Consider the following 25,186-nt stretch of genomic DNA (forward strand, 5'->3'; position numbering starts at 1 on the left):
AGTCCACTCTCCTTGGATGCCAGGTTACATCAATGCCATGCAAGCTGTTCTTCTTATATTAATGGTGACTTGACTTTTTCTGGACAGACCTCATATATACAAATCCTCTACACTAAAATCTAGAATATAAAATTAAGATGAAAGAACACCTAAATACTCAGACAAATATATGATTTTCATGGTTTGGAAGAGTAAGTACAGAGATATCAATTCAATCCAAATTAAATATATAAATATCGATACAATGTAATCTCAATTGTATTCCAAAGGATTATTTTTTTGAGAAGTTGGAAAGCCGATTCAAAAATGTACTTGGAATTGCAAAGGGCTAGGAATGCATGACATATATTTCTCCAAGACCTTATTCTTACATGCAGAGTACATAAAGAACTCTTACATTTCAGCTGAGAAAAAAAGACAACTAATACAAATGCAGGCAAAGGGTTAAACAGATACCTCATTAAAAAATGATATTCAGCTATGGAAAGGTGCTGAACATCATCTGTCATTAAAAAATGAAAATTAAAAGTGTAATAATATATCATGACCCCTTTATCAGAAAAACTCAAATTAAGACCAAAACAAATAATACAATGCCAGTAATGATAATAGGTTTCAAAATATTTGTGAGTATTTGGTACAACTGCAATTCTCAAGACTACTGTGGGAAATTAGTGTATTTCTGAACATCTTTTTGACAATGTCTCTTAAAAACAAATATACTCCTACCTTTCATCCAGCAATTGCAGTCCTCTGGACTACATAAATATGAAAAACAAAAGACATATATACAAAGGTATTCCTAGCAACATTATTTCTAACAGCAGAAAATTAAAAACATCTCAAATGTCTATTCATACTAGAATAAATAGAGAAATAGTGGTATGTTTATAAAGTGGTGTACTATGTAGTTTCAGAGGATGACCTGTTGCATGCAAGAACATGAGTGAATCGTGAAGTCATGAAATAGAGCAAAGATATCTACACAAAACATTCACATATTATTGTATTTATTATATAAATTACATTTTAAGAGCGAACAGTGGATGTTAAATATTTCTTGGGGATCTGGAAGTGAGTCAGAATCTGAATGACCGATTAGATCTGAGCTGTAGCCGGTGACTTGTGTTTCCCATAGAATCCTTAGGCGAGAACTGCTGCTGTTCCCAAGAGGCAGCCCAGCTCACTAGACTTGCTAAAATTAATGGTTTCTTTTATTTTTATTAGGTAAACATTTCCAGTGCTCTTTACCTCCCCCTGCTATGTTATTTGTAGTTACTTCGTTATTTTTTTCCCTGATAATCTTAGCTGACAAGAATACCCAAACAGTTTTTACCTCAATTATCTTCAAGAGTTTGGTCATTTTTCTAATGGTCTGAGCAGAAGACAGCAGATGTTAAAACACTGTGCTGTCTGGAACACTGCCATCTCAATGACTCACTTATTATATTTATCATGTTCATGATTCTTGGCTCTTTCCTCCATGAGAACATCTTTTTCTCCAGAAAACTCTTCAGTCTTTGTGTTCATGTCAAATAGCCTCTCCTTGTGTTGATCAACAGAGCTATGTTTATTGCTTACCAGAGCGAAGGAGAATTCTTCCACCACAGACCTTTGGTAATGTCACCAAGGGGAAAAGGCAAGGAAGACATTTATTAAGAATATGGAATTTGGTTTAAGACATATATTTCAAAGTGGGAATTTGATTAGGATTAGATAAGAATGATGGTAAAATGGTAGAATTGATAAAAAGACAAAGCAAAAATTTTATTGAAAAGTTAGTGGGTCTTTGAGACAGCTTCTGTGATGAACACTTAAGTATTTGCCTGGAAAAGCGTTTCCTGGAATATTATCAGAAAAATCATGTTCCTGTAGTCAGCAAGCTGGAGGCCGGAGGGAGGAGGTACTTTCTATCCTCAGTGTCCAACTGTTTATGGAGATAATTGTGTTCTTCATAGGCTCCCAGTGTCCTAAACTTCCAAGTTTTCCAGATATAACATGATGCTCCCAAATTCTTTTTTAAGTGCAGTCTAAGATTCTTGATGGATGTGATTGAGAGAGAGAGAGAGAGAGAGAGAGAGAGAGAGAGAGAGAGAGAGAGAATACTGAAAATTGATTTTTGCACAAAAGAATTGCACACAAGGATGTACAGTTAGAAATTAAACACATTTTTGTAGAGGACAATGGGGATTGTATAGCCATAATGGAAAGTAGGAACAAGAACAAAATTGATGAAAATACAATACAATCTAGTGGCCCTAATTTTACCATTCACTTCCTATGTGAACATAAGTATTTGAGTTCTTGCCATTAGGACACATTTTCCACAACTGTAAAAGAAATTCCTCAGACTACTTTTTCTTCTAGCTCTGGTGTGCTCTGGTAATTTATGATAGCTAATATTCTGATAACAATGAATACCTTCCAGATAGGCATATGGCCAAACATTATTTTTCTCTCTCTCTCTTCATCCTAAGTATCATCTTGACTGAAGGAGTTAATGGTATCCCCGGAACAGATAAGCAATGCTCCATTTAATTGCCAACGATTATAATTTAATGAACTTTGGAAAAAAGGAAGTCAAGTTGACTACAGAGTTGTTTGTCTGATTAATTTGATGAAAATCTATAAACATCTGACCTAGCTCATTAACACCTTAATGAAGACAGAGGAATCTCTTATGCTCAATTTTCAGAAAACAAGGCTGTGTGTGGCATTTTCATTTTTTCAGCCAAAGAATAATGACGTCCATAAAGTAAAATTTACACATGTATATGTGAAAGTGAAAGTGGCAGTCATCAGCACAACAATTGGGGAACTCAGGACCTTATGGATGACCTTATCAGAGACAAATTGCCACTTTATACTTTATCCTTTCTTCTATTTCTTGTTCCTTCTTCCCAGAATTGCCCTATTGCTGCCTTGCCAAGTACACAGTATAAGTCAACTATCACTTAAAAGACAGGTACAGAAACCCTGGGGATGGGGAATTACATAATACAGGGTAGAGCAAACATAGGTTTACACTTGTGAGTATGCGAAACAGAGCTTATTCTTGTATTATTATTTAGTAATTATTGTATTATTTTCCATATGAAAAACTCTAAACTACTTTTGCCCCACCCTGTATTTGCCCCTGGGAAGCCAGTAGATTCAGCTGACTATGATGAAAAGGAGTTTGTTAGGGATTTTTTTTTTTTTTTTAAGATAGCTCTTTGAACTGTTATGTAGACTGGAAAACAGACTCCGCTATAACAGCCAGAACTGCAACTAGATGCTAAAAAGTATGTTCCCTTGTCCTTGATGGGCTAGGAACTGCACCTTTAAGTCTCTGAATCTGTTAACTTTTAGAGATAGAAAGAGCACTCTATCAGGACTCTCTGAGTTCCAAAATCTTAAGCTCTTGAGTCTAAATCTTTCCTGCGTGTCTGATTGGAGAGATCCACTCCACTTGCCAACCAATAAATGCAAGGGAAGTAGAAAAGCATATAATTCAGTATTTTTAGCTTTTATCATCATATTTTCTTCCTCCAAGCCTCATAAAATAGTGAATTTCCCAAACAGAGAAGGTTGTCTGATGCCTAATGGCCAAAGCGAATGACAAATGTTCACAGGGATTTACAGTTTACACTCTGGTGAGCAACAAGGACAAAAGACCCAGGTAACGTTGGAACAATGTAGAAGCTGCTGTTAGAAGGAAAATAGAGTGATGGATTCAGACAGAGGTAGTAAAGGAATAATGCCTGAAGTAGGGAACAAATGAAGTGAATAAAAAATAAGAATATTATCAGTTAAATGAAAATCTTTAGAAAGGACACTTCAGAAAGAGGACATAACATAAGCAAAAGCTCAGAGTCCCGAAACAGCAGTGGAGAATTCTCCAGATTTGCATAATTCTCTTATTAGGTTGCATGACATCCTTGGTTTCATCAATTAAGGGCAAACAGCAAGTTAAGTCTTAAAATGCACCCTTAAGGACAATTGATGTGATAAAAACTGTCAATGAAAGGAAGCTGATAATTCACATGTTGTAGAACCCACAAAGAGCTATGCAAAATAGAAATTGATCAAAAAGATTAATGTTTGCTTTCAAGAAGTTTATTTCATCAACAAAAGAGCATGGAATATAGTAAATATTATTTAATTTGACATGAGAATTCTCTATGTCTCAAACTTCATATCTGTAATCATGTTTTCTCAGCAGCCCCTTTTTCTTGTTCTTTTAAATGATCATACCTTGTTTTTAAATATATATTTCTATTCCTAAAATATTCCTTGCATTAGAACATCATCTATATTCTTACCCAGTATTTTGGATATATTTTTTAATTAGAAGAATTTTCTAGATCTTATATGGGTTCCCAACTGGTAGTTTCTTTGGCTTCTTATTATTTGAGCTTCTTATTATTTTTCCTCTATACAATGAATGAATCTAGGATACTTGTATCAAGAAGGTTTAGGAAAGTATATAAAAAACTGCCTAATAGGATGTAAACAGTGTATATGTATAATTATTAAGATTACACTTGGGATAATAACTTACTGGTATAGAATTAAATTAGCCTAATAAAGCATAACTGAGAGGACCACATGCCAAAAGACGATGTAATATGAAACAGTGTTCTAGGAAAAAGCGTCAAACTTTTGTTAGGTGAGCTACAATTATCTGCAAAATACTAGAGTAAAGCATAGAAACAAATAAACACATTTATGTGTCAAGAGGTCTTTAACTTACTATAAAATCTTGGGTGACATGGTTAGACTTGAAACAGACAGATGGCATTTAATTCAATAAATATCGGTAGACTAAGAGTGGATGAATAATAAAATGAATGAAAAGGTGCACTCAACAAATATTTACTGTCTTCTATGGCTGCATATACTACATAATTTTAAATGTGAAGTGATAAGAGAGTAAATATATCTGAGTTGATGCTCTGTAATAGTTTAAATTAAATATATTTAAAATGCTGTTCTATTATCATGGTGATGGTCAAGTTCAGTCCATGGTTCACTTATCCATTTACAATCACTCCTTTAGTAAGTTCATCCATACAAATTTAAATATTATCTAGATGTGTACTGTTCAGAAATACATGGCTACAGTCTAGACCTTTCTCCCAAACAAGACTTACAAATCCAGTTGCCATTCAAGACCTCCTCTCAGTTGCCTAACAGACACTTAAAACTTAATATGCCCAAACATGATTATTTATGCCAAACTTTAACAGCTCTGTTAAAAGATAATTTTGAAAATAAAGATAAAAACATGATTTTCATAAATATAAAAGCCACATGTTAAAGATTGTGTTTTACTCATTATTAATCAGGTAATCAATAAGATGTTACAAACAATTCAAAGAATAATAAAAAGAGCAGGCAAATTTATAGAACATGAGTATTGAAAAGATGGTGCAAATGGAGGCATAACTATCTTCTTCTACTAGTGGGGAAGAGAAGTTAACTGAATCTCTTGATAGAGTTTTCATCTACAGAAAAGAGTTATTTTGCATTGCTATCAATTATATACAATTTGCAGAGCTATAAGTTGAAGTCAGCAAAAGGCTCAAATTTTCACCCGTAGATTCAGAACAAGTTAACTTAACCTGAAAGGATGTTCTCTAAAACAGTGCATAGTAAAAATGAGGAAAAATAAAGGCATAATTAGAGACATTGGAAAAACAGAACTTATCATTCTCACATCTTCAGGAAAAAAGAACCTAGTGAAGCATTCACTTTAATAAAAAAGGAAAGAAATTTGGATGTTATGGGATACAGGGAAGAATAAAAGCAAAGAATTAGTAAATCTATTATGTAGATTCATTAAACTAAGACTATAAAAATTAATAATAATTAATCATGTATTAGAAATTTAAAACTAAATTTACAGAAAGCAATGAAAAGATAGGGAGGGAAATTTTCAATGAGTAGGTAAAAAAATGTTTAAGTTCTTTGTTGTGTTCAAATACAGGAATATATATATATTATATATATATAATATATAAAAATATGTTAAAAAATATTGTGAGTTTCATGTTAAGTAATCAAGAGAATTTCTTAACTAGCTAGAAATATGATCTTTTGTTCCTAAACCAAAAGAGAATTTTTTAAAGATTAGAATACAAATAAAACAATAAATATTTAATTGATATATAAGAAAGAAAAAAATTAAAGAAGTTGAACAAAGAAAAGTAATTCAAAAGAGAAAACACACCATATGCTAGTACAAATAAATTAAAATACATCAATAATACAAATGGGTAAGAAGATATTAATTTATTTATCCCCCCCAAATGATTTAAGTAGTATGCCACATAGTGCATAAATGTCATGCCTGAAACAAAAGTTATAAAAATGCTTAAATCAAGGATAAAAAGAGCTAACCTATGAAACTTTGACCTAAGAATGTTGATATAAAAATTGTAATGACATACAAAAGAAAACTTAAAGTAGAATTTTTGAAAATGAATAAATCACATTGCATAATTAGAAAAGAGAAAATGCACAAAAATGTATTGTAACCTGACAATTATTGCCTTCAAATTCATAAAGCAAAACTGTCAGGATTATTTTACAATAATTTAATAAATTGATATTCAAACTCAGAGGTTTTTAAATTCATTTTTATGGTAAACTGAGAGTTCCACTTATAAACAATTCAAAAAAAGAAGTAGAAGACTTGATTATCAAAGTTAACGAACTTAATCAATATATGTGTATATATGGAGAACTTGTGTAAATAGATTACACAATAGATTTCAAAGGAAATCTCAAGCTATTTTGAATAATTGATAGCATACATACCAAATATCTGAGTGTAAATCAATTAAATTTGAAATCAACAATTAAGATTTTTTCCCAAACACAAATGTTTGCAAACTTACAGAAACATTACTAAATAACCCATGGGTTAAAGAGAATATCAAAATGCAAATTACCAAATATTTAAAAATGAATAAAAATGGAAATACTGAATAAGAACTCTTTGGATGCAGTTAAAGTCCTTTAAAGGTAAGTTACACTCTGCTGTCTGTTTTAGTCAAGTCAATGACATTGTATTATATTCATATACAATAGTATTCTATATTGATAATCCAAAAGAATTTGAAACTTTAAAACCAATAAAAGAGATCAGCATGTTTGTTAGAGAGAAAGCCAACACAGAGACATGAATGGACTTCTTAGGCTGTAGAAATAATTTTTTAAGAATTAAAAAATTCTCAAATAGCAATACAGCTATGCGGTAACTAAGTATAAACTAAACAGAAGAAATATATGCTTGTTATGGAGAAAACAGTAAGTTATTAATGAGCACAGCATAAATCTTGAAACATTGAGAAAAATTCCTTACGGATAAAAGTCTAATACGTCCTTCCCTTAAATCAACGACAAACTACTGTGAAAGATCCCCTTGGTGCACCCTATGCAGGTCAGGGGTATTGTCTTAACTGTCCTCTCAGTCAGACTGGGGCTCCAAAGAGTCATACTTGTGCTCACTAACTGGATCCCCCACACATGACATCTAGTCAGAATAAGAAACAAAGGGCAAGTTGGTCCACAAAGGAAGAGGTTCTCCCACAGTGCAGGCAATAGGGGTACATTGCACTTAGAAATAAAATACTACAGTAAAAAAGACTAAAATCATTTTACTTATTATTATTATCATCATAAGCCAGCAATTCTAACAATCTCAGTGACAAAATGCTCTTCCTCTTCCCAAATCATTTGTTGTTTTAAGGTTTTGAAAGGGTTCAGAACAGGCTTATAGATTATTTTGTGCTGAAGGCAAGAGAGACCCTGCAGACTCAAAATAAGCTTTTACCTCTCCCTTAAAGAATATAAATTTGGGGCCTTGCCCATAATAGAAGTTACCACCAGAAATAACTTTTTATGACCTATCTTCTAGGGCAGGGTGAGATTCTAATTACTGAACATCTGCTCTTTTCATCCTACAAATGACCCTTCTCTCTTCTGAGACCTGCAGTGCCTTACCTCACCCTTCGCTCAGAATGTCATATATCCCTCTTTGTCCTTTTCTGTCTTTGACCTCTCATGGGTGTAAGGTTACCATGCATATGTATGTAAAGTTGGTTATTTTTTCTCATGAATGTGTTTCATGTCGACTTGATTATTAGAACAGCTGGATGAACCTAAAAGGGTAGAGGGAAAGTTGTTTCTTCTTCATAGTCTAAACTAGTGCTCTTGTTAACTGTTGAGTTGTGTATGTGTGTATGTGTGTATGCTTGATTTAGCACATTTGTTACTTCTTACCTTTCATTGACATTGTACTTCAAGTGGAATTTATTTTTAAAACTTCTCCCTTAAGCAGTGGTCCTCAAAACACAAAGATTCAGCTAGATGCATTTGTTTCTAAACAAATTTTTAAGAATTAAAAATTGTTCAAAGTCCCCTAACTTAGTTTATGACTATGGCCCTGAGTATTATATATTCCTACATTTTAACAGTAGGTTCAAATTAAATAATGATTCTACAGTGATTATAAAAGTGAAGAAACAGAACTTGAGTTACTTAAGTTTGTCAAAGTCACCACTTGGCATGTTATTTGTTTAAACCATTTGGTTGCAGAGACGTCCAAATGCCACTTGGATAGATCTTAAAGATCATTTCAATAGACTTGCCATTTCAGGGGTTTGTTGTGAAATAGATTTTCATGAAGTTCTGCCAAACTCTGGTACATGTTTGTGAAATTTCTCAACTATGTTTTATCTGTTGTTTAGTGTAAAATAAATTTTAGAAGTTAGAATTAACAAAAAATAATTTTATCAACTATAAACAAAGATAATAGACTAATAAATCTGGCTCCATCATCTATTAAGCATGATTAGAAGACAGATAAATTACTATAAATCATTACACACTTGTAGAAGTTAAGATTTAAAAACATAAAATAATATTATTGCTACTGAGACAGGCATTTGTAGGTATAAATGTTTTATCACTTTTTCAAACTATATACTAATGTAGTTAAAAAGTGTTGATTCATTACTTTTTCCCTTTTGTAGACTTCTTATTTTATTTTATTTGTTCATAAATGTTTTTATCCTCATCCAAGGATATGTTCATTGACTCCAAAAAGGGGGGAAAGAAGGGAGAAAGATAGGGAGCAAAACATCTATGTGAGAAAGGAATATCGACTGGCTGCCTTTCGGATGCAAACAGGGACCAAACCTGCAACCCAGGCATATGCAGGGAATCAAACCTGTGATCTTCGGTTTGTGGGACAGCACCCAATCAACTGATCCACACTGGCCAGAGCAATATTTATTTTATTTTATCTACATATTTGCTTAATATTAACTTTCACTGGCCTGATTAAATACACAAAGACTAATACATTTTTTTTCTACTGGCTGCAAATCTTATGGCCATTATTATCATTTATTTAATTTCATAATTACTACCAAAATATTTTTCTATATAATAGGAAAAAGGTTTTTAAAATTATTATCTCCACATGCCAACTATACCTGGTATGCCCCTCTTAGAAGCCAGAACAAAGATATTTCATAGTCACTTCTGTCCTTGGTATTGTTGCATTTAGACATCAAATTTCAGCTCTCACATCTCCTCAAAGGAGTATATGTACCTTCATGACAGAGTAGGTTGGGGGCATTCTTTCTCTCTGTACAGCTAATAAAAACGTATTCAGACCTCAGGTGAGCAGAGAGAAGTGGCTTAGGTACTGGTGTCTTTTCAGTTTTTGATTCTGAGTTTTGTTTGAGACCTTTCTTTCCATCAGATTACTTTTTCTTATAATATATTCCTTTTGCTAAAAATGCGGAAGGGACCTGCAAGGGTGAGCTTGCACCTGGGGGCTGGGGAGAGAGGAGACTGGGATGGAGAGACCACACGGTGTCTGTCATCTCACCCAATTTTCCCATGAGGGTATGTCTATCACCGTAAAGAGAGGGGCTGGTTTTTATAAGGAAGTTTGTGGGACGTGGAGTCCTTTGCAACAATAATTTGGAAGCCAGGTGACAAAGTGAGATTTGGTCTGGCCTCATTGTATTCTACTTGGAGAAACACAGCTCAATGTTTAGCATCATACCCTTGGGCATTACTACCCATCTATTTCTCTTTACATCTAGCTGTCTATACCTTTGTTCATTGACAAATAGAGCTACATTGAGTTGTTACTGTTGTACTGAAATCTAAATTTAGGGTAATGCATTGTTGTTCTTCCCTGTGGTTTAAACTTGCTCATAAGGATCTTATATTTTTCCATTGCGATAATGTTTTAAGCTGTGATTAGTAAACAACTAACTTGACTTTCTTGTTAAAGCACAGTACACAAACTTGAAGGCATAAATATTGTGTTTCAGAACTTGCAAAATGGCATTTTATTCCTTGCTGACAGGAGAACAAAAGAGTTCTATTTCTGGGCTTTTAGCTATCCTATCAGAGAAGAAATCACATTCATTGCACTGGAGTGCTGTCTGTTTACTGGAAATAATAAAATCAGAAATAATTAATGATTGACTAAAGTTGCTTATTGGAATACATGCCTGGATAAACAGAGACACAGTTCTAAACCTGTAGGAATTTCTTCTATATTATTGTTTTTCTCAATATTCTTACATGAATCAGACATTTTTCTTATTTCCCTTAACAGCCCCAAAATATAATTTGGCCAGTCATATCAGTCAAAATGTGTAAATGAAGCCAACTAGTATCCAGTGCCTACAAGAGTATAAAACCAGCACTGGCTTCAAGTTTTCCCCTTGAAATATATAATTTTGATGAAGGTAAAATTTGGTTAATTTAATCACTCACTTAAATCTGATGGTTTTCAGGGCCATGTTTCTTTCAGACCTTGAATTATTTGGTCAGTGTTTCATAACTGTGGAGTTAAGGCAGTGTTTCTACATCATGGAAGTTCCCTGAATTTTAAATAGTTTATAGTTAATTTCTGAATGCAGAATAAAATGATTTATTTTCTGAGAATAGAATTAAGGGAGATTGGCTGGTGGATTTGGGGGAGCACAGTTTTCTTGATGCCTTTAGCTATTGTCCATCCTACTTATGTATAATGTTCGACTTGACTGAGATCTCTGTGATCCAGGGGAAAATGACAAGTGTCACTCTATCGTCCCACACTAATAGCATAGAAGGGAACAGAGCCATGTATGGTGAGAATGATCTAAAAATCAGTGGTCAAGCAATAAATGCAGTTCAGTAAGGAAAGTTATTGCTGTCTTTCTTGGATTTTTCTAGTGAAAACCCACTCCTTTCTCTAAACCCTATTGTATATACTTGTACTTACAAGGTCAAGAGAGGAGGCTGGGATGGGGAGACTACACTGTGTTCCTGACACACAGAGGCTGCTCAAATGGCATTTTAAGACAAGGGATGTGGTTTCTGTAATTTCAAACATTTCATTCTGCTTTGACACCTGAAATTTTTATCATTTTACTTACTCCTTAAATTATGCATCCTTGTGGCTGATGGGTTTTCATAATTAGACATAAGGAAAAATACTGATCTCCATTTAACTAATATTACTTATCTTCTGAATCACCATTAAGGAACATAAAGCTAAAAGTTTAAGTTAGAAAAGAATCCAGAGCGTGGGTCATTGATAGAATTGGAATGGTGTGTGCACACGTGTGAGTGTGCTTTGAGGGAGTGATAGAAATGAGTCAGGGGTACTTTCCTAGTTTTCTTGGATGGATAGAGCCACAAAAGGAAGAAGAGCACCAAAATACATATGAGAGCCTTTTGTCTAGTTGTACAACTTTGCAGTTATGCCAAGACATGGCTTTGTGTAGTCCATTTGATCTGAATTCTTTTGATCTAAAGATATACCTAAGGACCACAGAATCATCTGGCTAATTTGCTTCTCACATACATAAAGTAAATCATAAGTTGTTTATTCTAAAAGACAGCAGAAAACTCACTTAATTCATTTACTCATACATGCTTTTCAGAGTCTTAGCTGAACATTTTCTGCAGCATTAGTAAGTTGATTTGAGCTAAACACACACTTAAGACCCCTGAAAGATAAGGCAATTTATACTAAAAAAATATCTTTCTAAATTAGTTAAATGTTCTCAACTTTATTTGAGTAAAACTTTATTTTTTTAAATGAGGAATTAAAATACACAGCTGGAAACATAACTATATTACTTGTTTCAGAAAAGTTTATATCTTCAAGAAATTTAGAGACATTTCTTCTTTTAACATTAAGAATATTTCCCAAATCTAAAATTCTGTTATATCACAAAATGAGATTTTACTTTGCTTCTCCTGCAAGGCACATATCTATTACCAGTTTGATTCCCAGGATTCTTAATAAGCAGACAATTACCTACTTTGTTGGTGATTGAGAAAAGAATTTCCTATCCTAAAATTTTTCTCCAAAACAACTTAAAAGCATTGCCTAAAGTTCTATTATTAGAGTCACTGTTTGAAAGTATGATATTTAATATGAATTACAATACAATAATAATGCACATGGTGGTTGTAAACTATTATGCCATTGTCTGTCACCCACAGCTTGGTGGAAATTATCAAATTCTTTTTCCAAAATGACTTCAGGTTGAAGGAAGTTTTGAATAGCAGACAAAGTCAGTTTGGGCATCAAAGAGTGAATGGATTGAGAGGATTTCAGGTTCCCCATAATCTTCATTGACCTAGTACCATGCCCCCAAATAACCCATTTAAAAAAAAAAAAAACAGAACTATTTTGCTTTTTAAAAATTTTTAATTTTTTTTTTATTTATCCTAGATAGAGGAAAGGGAGGTAGAGAAACATCAATGTGACATAAAAACGTTGATTGGTTGCCTCCTGCATATACCCCAACCAAGGACCTAACCCACAACCCAGGCATGTGACATGACCAGGAATTGACCTTTTGGTTTACAGATGATGCCCTATCAACTGAGCCACACCAGCCAGGGTGGAACTATTTTGCTTAAATAAGACTTTAAGTCTCAGCTTCCCATTCCAAACAAATTTCTACCCTAACTTATTGATCATCTCTCACTTGATGTGGAAGGCCACAGAGGACCTGCCGGGTTGAGTTCAGCTAGATGAGCTTCCTCAGCAACTGTACCTTGCACAGCCAGGCTTTCATATGGGTAATCAGTTGGTAGATTGGGTCCAGGTGGGTAGGAACAGGAAAGCATCCTCAAGTGTGACACCCAAGAAGCTTTGGAAATAATTTTTATTTTGCTTATGGCTATTCTAGAAAATTAGCTCGAATTCCTTGATGTTTGCCTACTTCCCATTATGCGTACTTTGGAAGCATCTTAACCGAAGATTAAAGTTGTTCTGAGAGTTTATGTCATTTCATCTTTTTCAAAACAACAATAACATTTTAATAACCATCTCATCTTTTAACTTCATTTATATCTTAACCTCTACAGAAACTATGCCTTGAATGCACAGCAATGTCTCTCTATAACACATCCTTTTCTCAGTCCATATTCTTTTCAGGAGTATGACAAAATTGGAGACTCCCACATGCTGAATACTTCTCTTTTTAAAAGAAGCTTATTCAATGCAACTTAGTTAAACTTAAGTAGATGCTATTTTTAAATTTAAACAAAGATAGCCTCACACTTTGTGGTTACAGGCCTATAACCTACTACCTTGTCTCTCACCACTTACTCCTGTTTTCACACAAAGCTTCTTTAAATATTTTAAAGCTACTACCATATCTTCCTAAGACTCTCATCTCCCAAAGTCCTTCTTCCCTAATTCCTTTCATTGTTTCTCATTTGGTGTGGGTTTCAATCTTTCTAACATCTTGGTCAATCTCACGACCCTTTTCTTTTTTTCTGTGGAGCACAGCACTGATCACTGAATACAACACTCTTTTGTGGAGAGGTTCACCACGTCCAACCTCTTCTTCTAGTCACTTTCACCGTTACTCTAGTATAAACTAAGTATATGTGGCCTCTCTAGGAGCCACACTGCAAGGTGGATTAAAACCGAGCTTGCTCTTTGTTAGCATGATTATGTTTTTCATATCTCTGTCTCGCTTTAACTTGAAAAGATGATCTTTTAAACTCATTTGCTGTCCCTGCATTTATCCTTGTTAAAGTTTGCTGTTAGATTCGGTTCATTGCTCACGCTTGCCACCATCTTTTGAGATTTGTATTTTTTCATCTAAAATAATCATCCCTCTTTTTCCAAATCAGAATATTCACCGATTTTATGAGTATATATATATCTTCCTTATTGTCATATAGATTATGCTAAAAATGTTGCTGCCATAGTGTAAAGGATTATCCTTGAGGTTGATAGCAATCCAGTGATAAACAGTCTTTAAGCTTTAAGCTTACTTTTTTGGTTATTAATATGTAAGTGTATAGAGTATCTAGAACTTCTTTTAAGTAAAAGTTGGTAAACTGCACACTTAAATTTTTTAAGGTACACTTTAATGACATATATATAATATAATGTATATATTATATATATATATATATAATAACCTTATGAAAGTGGAAATTGCATGAAACTAGTAAGATGTGATTTCAGAAAATCTATGGGGCTTCTAATAACTACTCTATCTTTTCTGGTCTCTTTTTAAACAATCCCTTTGAACTCACAAATCTGCAATTCATGTAACTTTAAACATATGCCTCTCTCCAGATTTCTAGAATCTCTCATGTTCTCCAAAGTTCCTGAAAGACTACATATGTTTTTTCAGAAGACTAATTTTTAAGTTATGTCAGCAATTTTAAAATGTGTGAAATACAAAATCAGAAGGTGATGTCATGATCAAAGTAAATTTGGCATTTCAGTTCTAAACCAGATATGGATGTGGGTATCCACGAACCCAAATGGGAGGCCTAGAACCCGCTGATCCAGGCTTCTGCTTCTGAACAGCTCTCCATCTTTCATCCATTTCCCTAGTACCCTCCCAAAACCCCGAAACAGGTAACTTCACCTGATTTGAAGGACCCCTGGAACAATCTATTGCAAGGATGCAAGAAGTTGGAGAAAACTCAGGTGATATAAGTACGGAAGTATCTGAGTTGACACATTCATGGCTTCAGTTTTCATTAGCTTCAGTCCATTAAACAAACATTTGCTAATACAGTATTGTATGCACAAAACAACTGAAATATTCATTAAATGGAAAAATGACAGAGGACCCGGGCCAACCATTTCTTCTAGACGGTTTTGCCGCAGGAATACAACTCGTCAAGGTCTGATGCCTTGCCATTTATATATATATATTTTTAAATATATTTAAATTTTTATCATGGATATGATTCTCTCATATCAAAATATTTAAAATACTGGGTTTTCAAATGTTTTCCATAAACCCATATGATTAAAGTTATTAGAGCAGGTTCTCATATGTTTTAAGCAGATATCCTTTCTCTCACAGAGCAGTTTAGCTAAATGTCCACCACAACAACCATACACAAAAGAAACAAAACGGTTTTTCAGTGAGTGAAGTCTGTTTGTCAGACAATCTTTTAGACATCATGAAGGAAAAAGCAAGACATGTCGCCGGTTTCAGACTCAAAAATTAATGGAGAAATTAGATACATACATTAGTATAAAACAAAGTAATATTATTAAATGCAAAAGAGTGATCTGAGTAAGATTAGAGGGTTGACTTAAAATAGAGAAATATTGTAAATATTAGTTAGATCATTTTAGATGAAACTTGATTTGATAAGAAGAGACATGGGATGTTTGAATCCAAGTAGATGGAGGAAGACCTATGATAGTAGCAAGCATTTAATCTGGAATCAGAAAGTCTGGATTTCAGTTTGACTTTGTAGCAACAGCTAGATTTGTGACATGGCACAAGTCACTTTCCCCAACCAAGATTATAATTTTTAACATACACTTAAAAGATTTTTAATGTACTCTAAAACCAAAGAAGTATGCATATCATGTGCAAAGATGTGGAGATAATGAAGTGTGAAGTGTGTTCAGGGAAGAGCTATATCATTTAGTTTGTCTGGATTTTACCATGAAAAAAATAAACATAAATGGAATGAGGTAGCCTTTGAAGGTCTTTCAGTGTAAAAATGAGGAGTTTGTGTAATGAAGAAGGCATGATCTTGAAATTTCAGGATGATTTATCTGTTTTAAAGATACAATTTTATTAGTTTTGGAAAATATTTTCATTAATCTCCAAACTTCTCTCATGTCTCTTGGTAGATAATCCCCTCCCCCAATGTCAGGCCTCTGGTCTTCTTTATATGTGACTACAATCTTGCCTTTTCCAGAATTGCAAATAAGTAAAACTATACAGTATGGAGACTTTTGTGAATGACTTTTTTCTCTCTCAGTATAATGCATTTTAGATTTATCTATGTTGTTATATACATGTGTAGTTCAACCCGTTTTATCTCTGAGTAGTAATAGCTTTATGGCAATCTTACAATTTGTTTCCATTCACTAGCTGATGAATACTTGGGTTGTTTAAAGTCTGGGACCACTTTGAATAACACTGCATGCACATTTAAATACAAGTCTTTAGGTGGACGTATGCTTTCATTTCTTCTGGGAAAAATAGGCATGAGATGGCTGAATCACATGGAAATGGTATGTTTAAATTTTGAAGAAACTGCCAAACTGTTTCTAGAGTGGATGTGCTATTTTCCATTCCCAAAAGCAATGTGTTAGAGTTCCAGCTGCTTCACTTCCTTGTCAAGTTCTGACATCATCAGAATTTGAATAGGTGTGTAGTAGTATCTCAATGTGGTTTTAATTTTCTTTACCCTAATGACTTATAATATTAGTATCTTTCTATGTGTTTACTTACTCTATCATTTCTTGAGTGAAGTATTTTTTTAAGTTTTACCTATTTTTAATAAAATTGTATTTGTTTAAATTTTGATTATTAATTAAGATTAATTTTCCTGGATAAATGTCTTTTATGAATATTTGCTTGTCAAATATTTGCTCTATTCCTCTTCACTACATTTGGCTTCATAGACAACTTACCCTTGTTCCCAATGCTCTCCCATAATCATGAACAAATTGGGCATTATGCTCTGCCAGATTCTGTCCAGCATTGGAAAAATTACTGGTAAACTTCTAGCCTCTCTAGGCATCTTATCCAATCCCCATGTAACCTCAATAAACCTCAGCTTGAACTTGATCTCTAGTCTTTAGGGCCTTTCTGTGACTTCCGTGTTTTGGTCATGTGCTATGGTTTTACAAGTTATTGTCATTTAAAACTGGATCTGAACAATAGCTTGGAAAAGGAAAGACGATTTAAGTCAATTGATTGTCCAATTATTCATTCTATAAATGGGAAAATAGTTTAAAAGCAAAGGAAAAAGTAACTTTCTTCTTATTTTGAAAGTTGCATATTTTTAAAAACTCAGTCATTTTGAAGGTTTATGGGCTAGAAGAGTATATTAAAACCACTAAATTATGGTCAATACAACATTTATTTTTCTACAAAGAATATTAATTATAAATTGAAAAGGGCTGATGATTTTAATAAAACAAAAATTGTAATTCCAGATTGTATGGATCATAAAACGTTATTTGTTAGCTTCAAGATGGACAAACAAAAATATCTTAAAATAATCTTTCGGGCAGGTTAAATTGTGTTCCTCCCCAAAAGACACAGGATAGATGCGATGATGTCATCAAATTCTAGGATTTTAAATTGCTTCCATGACAGGAGCTTTGACAGTTCCAATGAGACTATAATTTAGTAATTTAAGGTGTGTGGGTTTTTTTTTTTTTTTTTTACACAAAAGCTGGGTAAGAACAAGAAACAACAGGCTAGAGTCATTTTAAATGTTTGTCTCTGTATAGTCATTCAATTAGAATTATGAGTTATAATGGCAGTGATGTGAAGGAAAATACCTTTATCAGAAAGTAACATTTTGCAAAATGTTTAACCTGCTTAGTTGGTTACTTTGGTTCACTTTTTTTTTTACATTCTAAAATACAGTATATTTTCTTAATTATTGATATTTCTCCATGTCCAAAGTTCCTAGTTTTTCACTAAAGACTTACTAATATTAACTAGCTTAGTTGTAATATTTGAATTTATTTCTTTCTCTACCACCTCCTTCATCTTCTCCATATATTCGGTCTTTTTAATCCCTTCCTTGGGGTTTTTGCTTATGCTATTCTCCAATAAAAAATGTTCTTGCTTCTTTCTAAGGCTACACTAGCCACGTTGTATGCTTCATTCCAATTTTCACTGTTCCATAAATCTCCCTTGTCTTCTGAGTCATCGCAAATTCATGCTGCTTTCCTAATTGTCATGTCTACAGACAGATTTTTATTCCTCATTCTCAGCGCTGTCTATATTTTAAGGCAGTTAGTACCTCCTCAACTTTAAAAGTATCTTTTATAAAGACTTATGTTGTATACGTGTCATACAGTTTTTGTCTGCTTTCACATCCAAGAGTTTGTTTTAAGCACCAATAGTCTTAAGTAAGGACTATTGTAGACCAAGCACCAATGTTTTATATTCCTTGATATTGACCCTCCAGATATCCCTCATTGCTGATTGGATAAGATGGGCATCTTTCCAAGCAGCAGCCAATAACAGCAGGAGTGGTTGTGCAGAGGGATACACTGTACAGAATGTGAGATGAAAATCTTATAGCAATAGAGAGCATGATTTGTTTAGAACATCTTGTCTACATACATCATTATACAATCTGGCACTCTGAGATATGTGGCAAAGGATTCAAGTGTCCTAGATTCTGCTAAATATCACCTAATTAGAATGAAACTCCTTTAAGCAGCTCTGCCATTACCTATGACTTCAAGCCACTTAGTCCTTTAATGCTGTGATGAAATTAGCTAGAAAAAATAAAAAATAAAAACTAGGGAAGAAGAGCAGAGGTTAGATTCTGGCCTATAGCATCAACTCTAGTCTAGATGATATTGGTAGGGAATAGAGATAGGTCCTCACTCAGTTCCTTGAGCATCCTTATAACCAGAGTTTGAACTCTGCATCTGATTGCTCATCTCCATTTCATTTATTTTATTTTTTTTCTGAAGTTTAGATTTGCTCTTTCATTCGGGCCATGTTTCTTTGTCTTCCCATTTTGGCAGCCTCTCTGTGTTTGTTTCAATGTATTAGGTAGAGCTGTTTTGACTCCATGTCTTGGTAGTGTGGCCTAATGTAGTAGATGTCCTGTAGGGTCCAGTGGCACAGCCTCCCCTATCACCCAAGCTGGGTACTAAAGGTGTGCCCTTTGTGTTGGCTGAGTACACCCTCCTCTCATAGTTGAGCCTTGGTTGCTGTTGGCAGATCAATGGGAGGGATTTACCCAGGCCAGTAAGCTGCAATTATTGGCTATGACCGTTTACCACAAACTACTGCCCTCCGTGGAGGACCAGCTGTGCAGGGGCAGCGTGGTGGTGCTCCTACGTGGTCTGTAGCTGTCCACTGGGTGTGTAGGCCCTAGGGTTTCCTAGATTGTGCAGGCCAAGGTCAGCCTCCACCCGTGTTTTGCCCAGGGCCACCCTACCTGAGAACCATATGCCTAGTTAACCCTTTTTAATGTTTGTGTCATAGCACAGAGAGTCTGTCAGTGAGTTAACTGAATTAAATTGAAATTGATAATATAAGATCAACATATCCAACAGTGACTATGTACAGGACACTCTTGGCTGGGTGTTAGATTTTCTTCAATATACCAGCCCTGCTATAATCTTATATCAATAAACATTATCTGTTTTGCTGTTGCTATAAATATTTAACATAAATGATCTTCCTCCCTCTAGCAGTGCTCTTTGGGAGTGGCCTCCTTCATTGAGTCTGGACAGGTTTTGCAACTTGCTTTGGCCAGTAAGAGTTGGCAAGTACTTGCACATTGGGTCTTTTTCTGCCTCTTGCTGCTCTTTTATACCTGGAGACTGCTATGTTCAGAAGTGCAGGTGAGCTTCTTGAAGTATGAGAGACCATGTTGAGCAGAGACAAGCCAACCTAGCTGTGGCTCTGCAGCCCAACTAGCCTGCCCACTGACATGGGAGGGAGGCCATCTTAGACCATTCATTCACTCCCAAAGAGTCATCTAGACTCCCCACTGTCTCATAAAAACTAAGAAATGCTTGTTTTAAGCCACTCATTTTTGGGATATTTTGTTCCATTGCAGACTACCTGGGAGGAGTGCAATATAACAAATTCAGTATCATAGGTTGTTCTAGCAACTGTTTGGTATCCAATTAGGTATCTAATTCTTATGAAGAGAGGATACATGACAGTCTTTCTATTTTCTGGAAGAGTTCACATAATGTTGGTTTTATCTATTTTTTAATTATAAAGTAGAAACATCTCTAAGTAACTCTGAGTCATTTATAGATTGATGCTAATGGATTAATTTTTCATGACAGACTTAAACTTTTAATGGTTATAAGATGATATTTTATTGTAAAATTCACATTTAAAACTTTGGGCATATTACATTTGATAGGAAATTTTCTACACTTAAGTTTCAAATTTTTAAATATTTTTTATACATTTTAAAGAAATCTACATGTTTATCTGTTTATTTTATATTAATATCATTTATTTCTTTGCTTTTTATTTCTTGATCAGTTTTGTTAATAATATATCTGTTTCACTAGATTTCTCAAAGAATCACTTTTTAAAAATTTTCTTTTTTCTTCCCATTTCAATTTCATTAGCATTTTTTAATTTATTACTTTGTTTAAATTGATTTTATGTACAGTTGTTCTAAATATATTGTAAAGGACATTTAGTTCATTGAATTTTGTTATTAATTCCTTTCAAGTATAAACTTTTTTGTATAAAACTTATTCCTAAATAATTCATTGTTTAGCTTCACAAGTTTTGATGTGCTACATTTACATTATACTCATTTCAAGTACTTTCTTGTTTTTATTATCATATGCTAACCTTTTTATTTGTTTTTCCCCAAGCACTTACGCTTCTGTAATACATAAGCATCAGTTTATAGTAAATGACTTTTTCTATCAAAAATATTTGTTTATTGTGCATCGTCACAATTTTGGCAATATGATTCAATAAAATTGATGGTAAGTGTTTGGCATGACATTAGTCACATTATTGAACTTATTTGGTTTTTATTAGGATGAAATTTAATTCTCTATGAAGGTTGAAATCTGAAGACTTTGTCTTCCTCAGCATGTCCAAATAAAGCTTTTCCATTCTGTTTATTTTTTAAATGTTTAATAAATGAATACTGTGTAATAAGGATTGTAACAAATGTTTCACATATAGAATCTCATTTCACCCTATATTTTAACATACCTTATCTCCATTTCAAGGATATGGAGACTGCGGCACAGAAATGTTAAGGACCTTGACCAAAGTCATCAGTTCAGCAGTAAGAGTTGTTCCTGGGTTCAAATCCAAGCTAACTTACTTCAAAATCTTTGGTCTTGACAAAATGCTACTATGTTCTTCTCACAAGCTTGCTATGTTTAAATAGATTGCTTCTCACATGCTATTATTTAACTTTCAGGTTGTTGAATTAAATTGAAGAATAAGATCAGTTTGGTCTCAAAATGTAATAATTAAGTCATCCATATATTGTCTATGTTTAAGAAAATGTGTTTGTGTCAAAGTAAAAAAATAAAACAGAATGGGGGCAGGGTCGGTGTGGGGGTGGGCAAGAACTGGAAAGAAATCAGAGAGTGATTGTGCCTTGACTCTACCATCAAGCTATGAATGATGAATGAACTTGAACAAGTTGACAGAGCTCAAGATTCCTCCTTTTTATAATAAGAAGTACAAATTAGATAATCTCTTAGGTTCCTTACAGTCTTGTCAATCTTTGAGAATCTCACCTTGGCATCACCCTAGATGACTGTGATATTCTGGGTGAAACACATCCTTTTAAACTCCTTTTAAACCACACCTACATACCTGTATTAGCAATCTTTTAAATTCAGATACAGTCTGAAGTTACAAGATTATAGGCTTTCAATAGTTAACAGTTTGCATACACAGAATCAAGCCTAGAGACCCAGCCTTCACAAGGGCTCAGTAAATATTTTCCGAATGACATTAAATTGGTTTTCGTTCTACAGTGCCCATCAATTAATGATAATGCATTGTACTTTAGGTGTGACACCACTGTCCAAACAGCCTGTCAGTTCCCCAGGCAGGAGTCATGCCTTATAGTCCTTTTCTTATCAACTAACAAGAGGGTAAGGAAAGCGTTCTCATTGTTTAATTTGATCTAATGGGGAAAATGCATTTCCCTTTTAGATTTGTTGAAAGGAACTCCATTTGAGTAAAATGACACTTGTCAAGTTCCTTGATGGTTTAACATTTCCTGATAAAATTACAGGAACAGAAAAGCATACCAGACTGGTCCTAAGCACTTCAGTGTAGTGAATAGTATAGCTATAATTAGTGACTTTTGCCTGGTGGTAACAAATGCCAGAGGGCACCTCAATCTCTGCAGATGAGTTCCCCAGGATTTAATTAGCTCTTATCTTTCTATTCTTTGTAGAACTATACTGTTCCTAATATACCTGGTGCTTGCTTCAGGCATGGGTCAAAGCATGCAGCTGTCAATTATTTAATATTCATGACATTTTTAAACAAATGAAGTGTGCAAGAAGCCTGGAATATGGGAGGGTGTAGAAGCCAGTGCATTTGTAGAATAGATAGCCTAATTTTTTGAATAATAATTTGAATAACTCAGAGACACAAGAAATTTTGTTCTTAAACCTCAAGATCTCTTTTCTCTCTTTGCCTCTTTGCTTCTAATCATCATGGGAGAGACAATGAAGTAAGTTTTTAGTTCCTATTTTCTGCTATCTTAGTATATCAATTTTACATATCACTGGAGGTTTCAACTTTTCATCTTTAAAATGGAAAATTGAACTAGCTTATTCCTAAGCTCCCTCCAGTTTTGAAATTCTAGGCTTTGATGATGATTACAGAAGTTTCCATCAAATTCAAACTTATTCTTCTTTAAAATAGATTACTAGAGGGATATTTAATTTTTGCCTTAGTATAATATAAATATGTATAGAGAAAATGAAATTTTATAAATTTTTAACTATATTATACTGGTGTCATGAAAAGTTTGACAACAATCTTCTTTGCTATGCCAGTGACAGGGGCTAAATCAAGTCATTTAGGAAGGAATCCCTGGAAGTGGGTTATATAGCTCTAAAAGTTAGAGTGGGTTTTCCAGCCTTTGGGATGCATTTTGGTGTCCTAAAAGAGAAATGTATTGAGTATCCTGGTTATTATAACTCCTAAAAGTGCCGACAGCGCACTGGATGACGAGCCCGCGGGGCTCACGCATGAGGTGGTCCGCCTGGCCCAGGACACTGAGGTGGAGCTGGAGCGGCAGCGGGGACTGTTGCAGCAGATCTGGGAATCCCATGCGCGGGGGAGCCAGCGGGGGAGCCAGCGGGGGAGGGCGCCCACTGCGGTCCCGCCGGCACCGCCTTGTGGGCCTGCGACCTCGCCGCCAGCCCTGATTCCCATTTTGGTCATCGCCTGTGACCGCAGCACTGTCCGGCGTTGCCTGGATAAGCTGCTGCACTATCAGCCCTCAGCCGAGCGCTTCCCTATCATCGTCAGCCAGGACTGCGGGTGCGAGGAGAGGGCTCAGGTGATCGCCTCCCATGGCAGCGCCATCACACACATCCGGCAGCCGGACCTGAGCGCCATCGCGGTGCCGCTCAACCACCACGAGTTCCAGGGCTACTACAGATCGTGCGCCACTACCGCAGGGCGCTGGGTCAGGTCTTCCACAGGTTCAAGTTCCCCGCGGTGGTGGTGGTGGAGGATGACCCGGAGGTGGCCCTGGACTTCTTCGAGTACTTTCAGGCCACCTACTGGCTGCTGAGGGCCGAACCCTCCCTGTGGTGCGTGTCTGTCTAGAACAACAACGGCAAGGAGCAGATGGTGGACGCCAGCAAGCCAGAGCTGCTCTACCGCACCGACTTCTTCCCGGGCCTGGGCTGGCTGCTGGCGGCCGAGCTCTGGGCCGAGCTGGAGCCCAAGTGGCCCAAGGCTTTCTGGGACAACTGGATGCGGCTGCTGGAGCAGCGGCAGGGCCGGGCCTGCGTGCGTCGTGACATCTCCAGAACCATGACCTTGGCCGCAAGGGTGTGAGCCACGGGCAGTTCTTTGACCAGCATCTCAAGTTCATCAAGCTGAACCAACATTTCGTGCCCTTTACGCAGCTGGACCTGCCCTACCTTCTGCAGGAGGCCTACGACAGGGATTTCCTGGCCCGTGTCTACGGTACCCCCCTGCTGCAGGTGGAGAAAGTGAGGACCAGTGAGCAGAATGAGCTGGGGGAGGTGCGAGTGCAGTTCTCCAGCAGGGACAGCTTCAAAGCCTTCGCAAGGCCCTAGGAGTCATGGATGACCTCAAGTCAGGGGTCCCAAGGGTGGGCTACAGGGGCATTGTCAGCTTCCTGTTGCAGGGTCCTGTGTCCACCTGGTGCTTCCACGGACCTGGGACGGCTATGATCCCAGCTGGAATTAGCAGCTGGCTGGTCTCTGCTGGGCATCTTCCTGGCCTCCTCCCTGCTGAGATGACAGCAGTTCCTGGGGGGCTGCATCGTCCTCTCTGTTTCTCTTCTATGCCTCTGGAGAATCTGGCTCCTTACAGATGTATTACAGTAAATTTTTAAGCTAATTCTGAATGTTAGCATAATGGCGTGGTTAATGGTTATTGCTTATTTAAGCTTAAGTCAATGCTCCTTTAGAGAATGGGCCCTTGATTTCACTTTTGACTACCTGAGCAATTATGTTGCTGATATCAGGATAGAAGGATAATTTATGTTGTATAAGTATATATGGATATGATAGCAAACTTCCTTTTGAGTTTATGCAATACATTAAGGCAATTTTAAGTAACGACAATGACTCTGACATATGAAGGTATACTGCTGGGCTAGCTGTTGCATAGAGTATGGCATGTCATGAACTCATATACATAACATTTATTTAATTTTAGTTGATTCCAAAAGAAATAAATATAAATGTTGATATAACTTTTAATAGCCCTTATTGAAATGTAATAGTCATACAATAAATTGTATACATTTAAAGCATACTGGTAATCAGATTTGGCACATGTATACATCTGTGATGCCATCGTCACAGTCCAGATAATGAGCATATCATCACCTTCCCAAGTTTCCCTCTGCCTCTGTGTAATCATTGCTTCTTGTTTATCCCAATCCTATTCCTCAAACAGCACCTAAGGTGCTGTCCTTGCAGGTGCTTGCATTTGCTAGA

At 35.5% G+C, this 25,186-nt stretch overlaps 1 pseudogene; it reads left to right on the plus strand.

The window, feature by feature from the left end:
• The first annotated feature begins 3,584 nt into the window (after positions 1–3,584).
• Positions 3,585–24,428, plus strand: LOC150002619 (alpha-1,3-mannosyl-glycoprotein 2-beta-N-acetylglucosaminyltransferase-like; annotated as a pseudogene).
• The last annotated feature ends 758 nt before the right edge of the window (positions 24,429–25,186 follow it).

Source organism: Furipterus horrens, unplaced genomic scaffold (genome assembly GCF_987537825.1).
Source record: "Furipterus horrens unplaced genomic scaffold, mFurHor1.1.pri manual_scaffold_8, whole genome shotgun sequence".
Taxonomy (NCBI): domain Eukaryota; kingdom Metazoa; phylum Chordata; class Mammalia; order Chiroptera; family Furipteridae; genus Furipterus; species Furipterus horrens.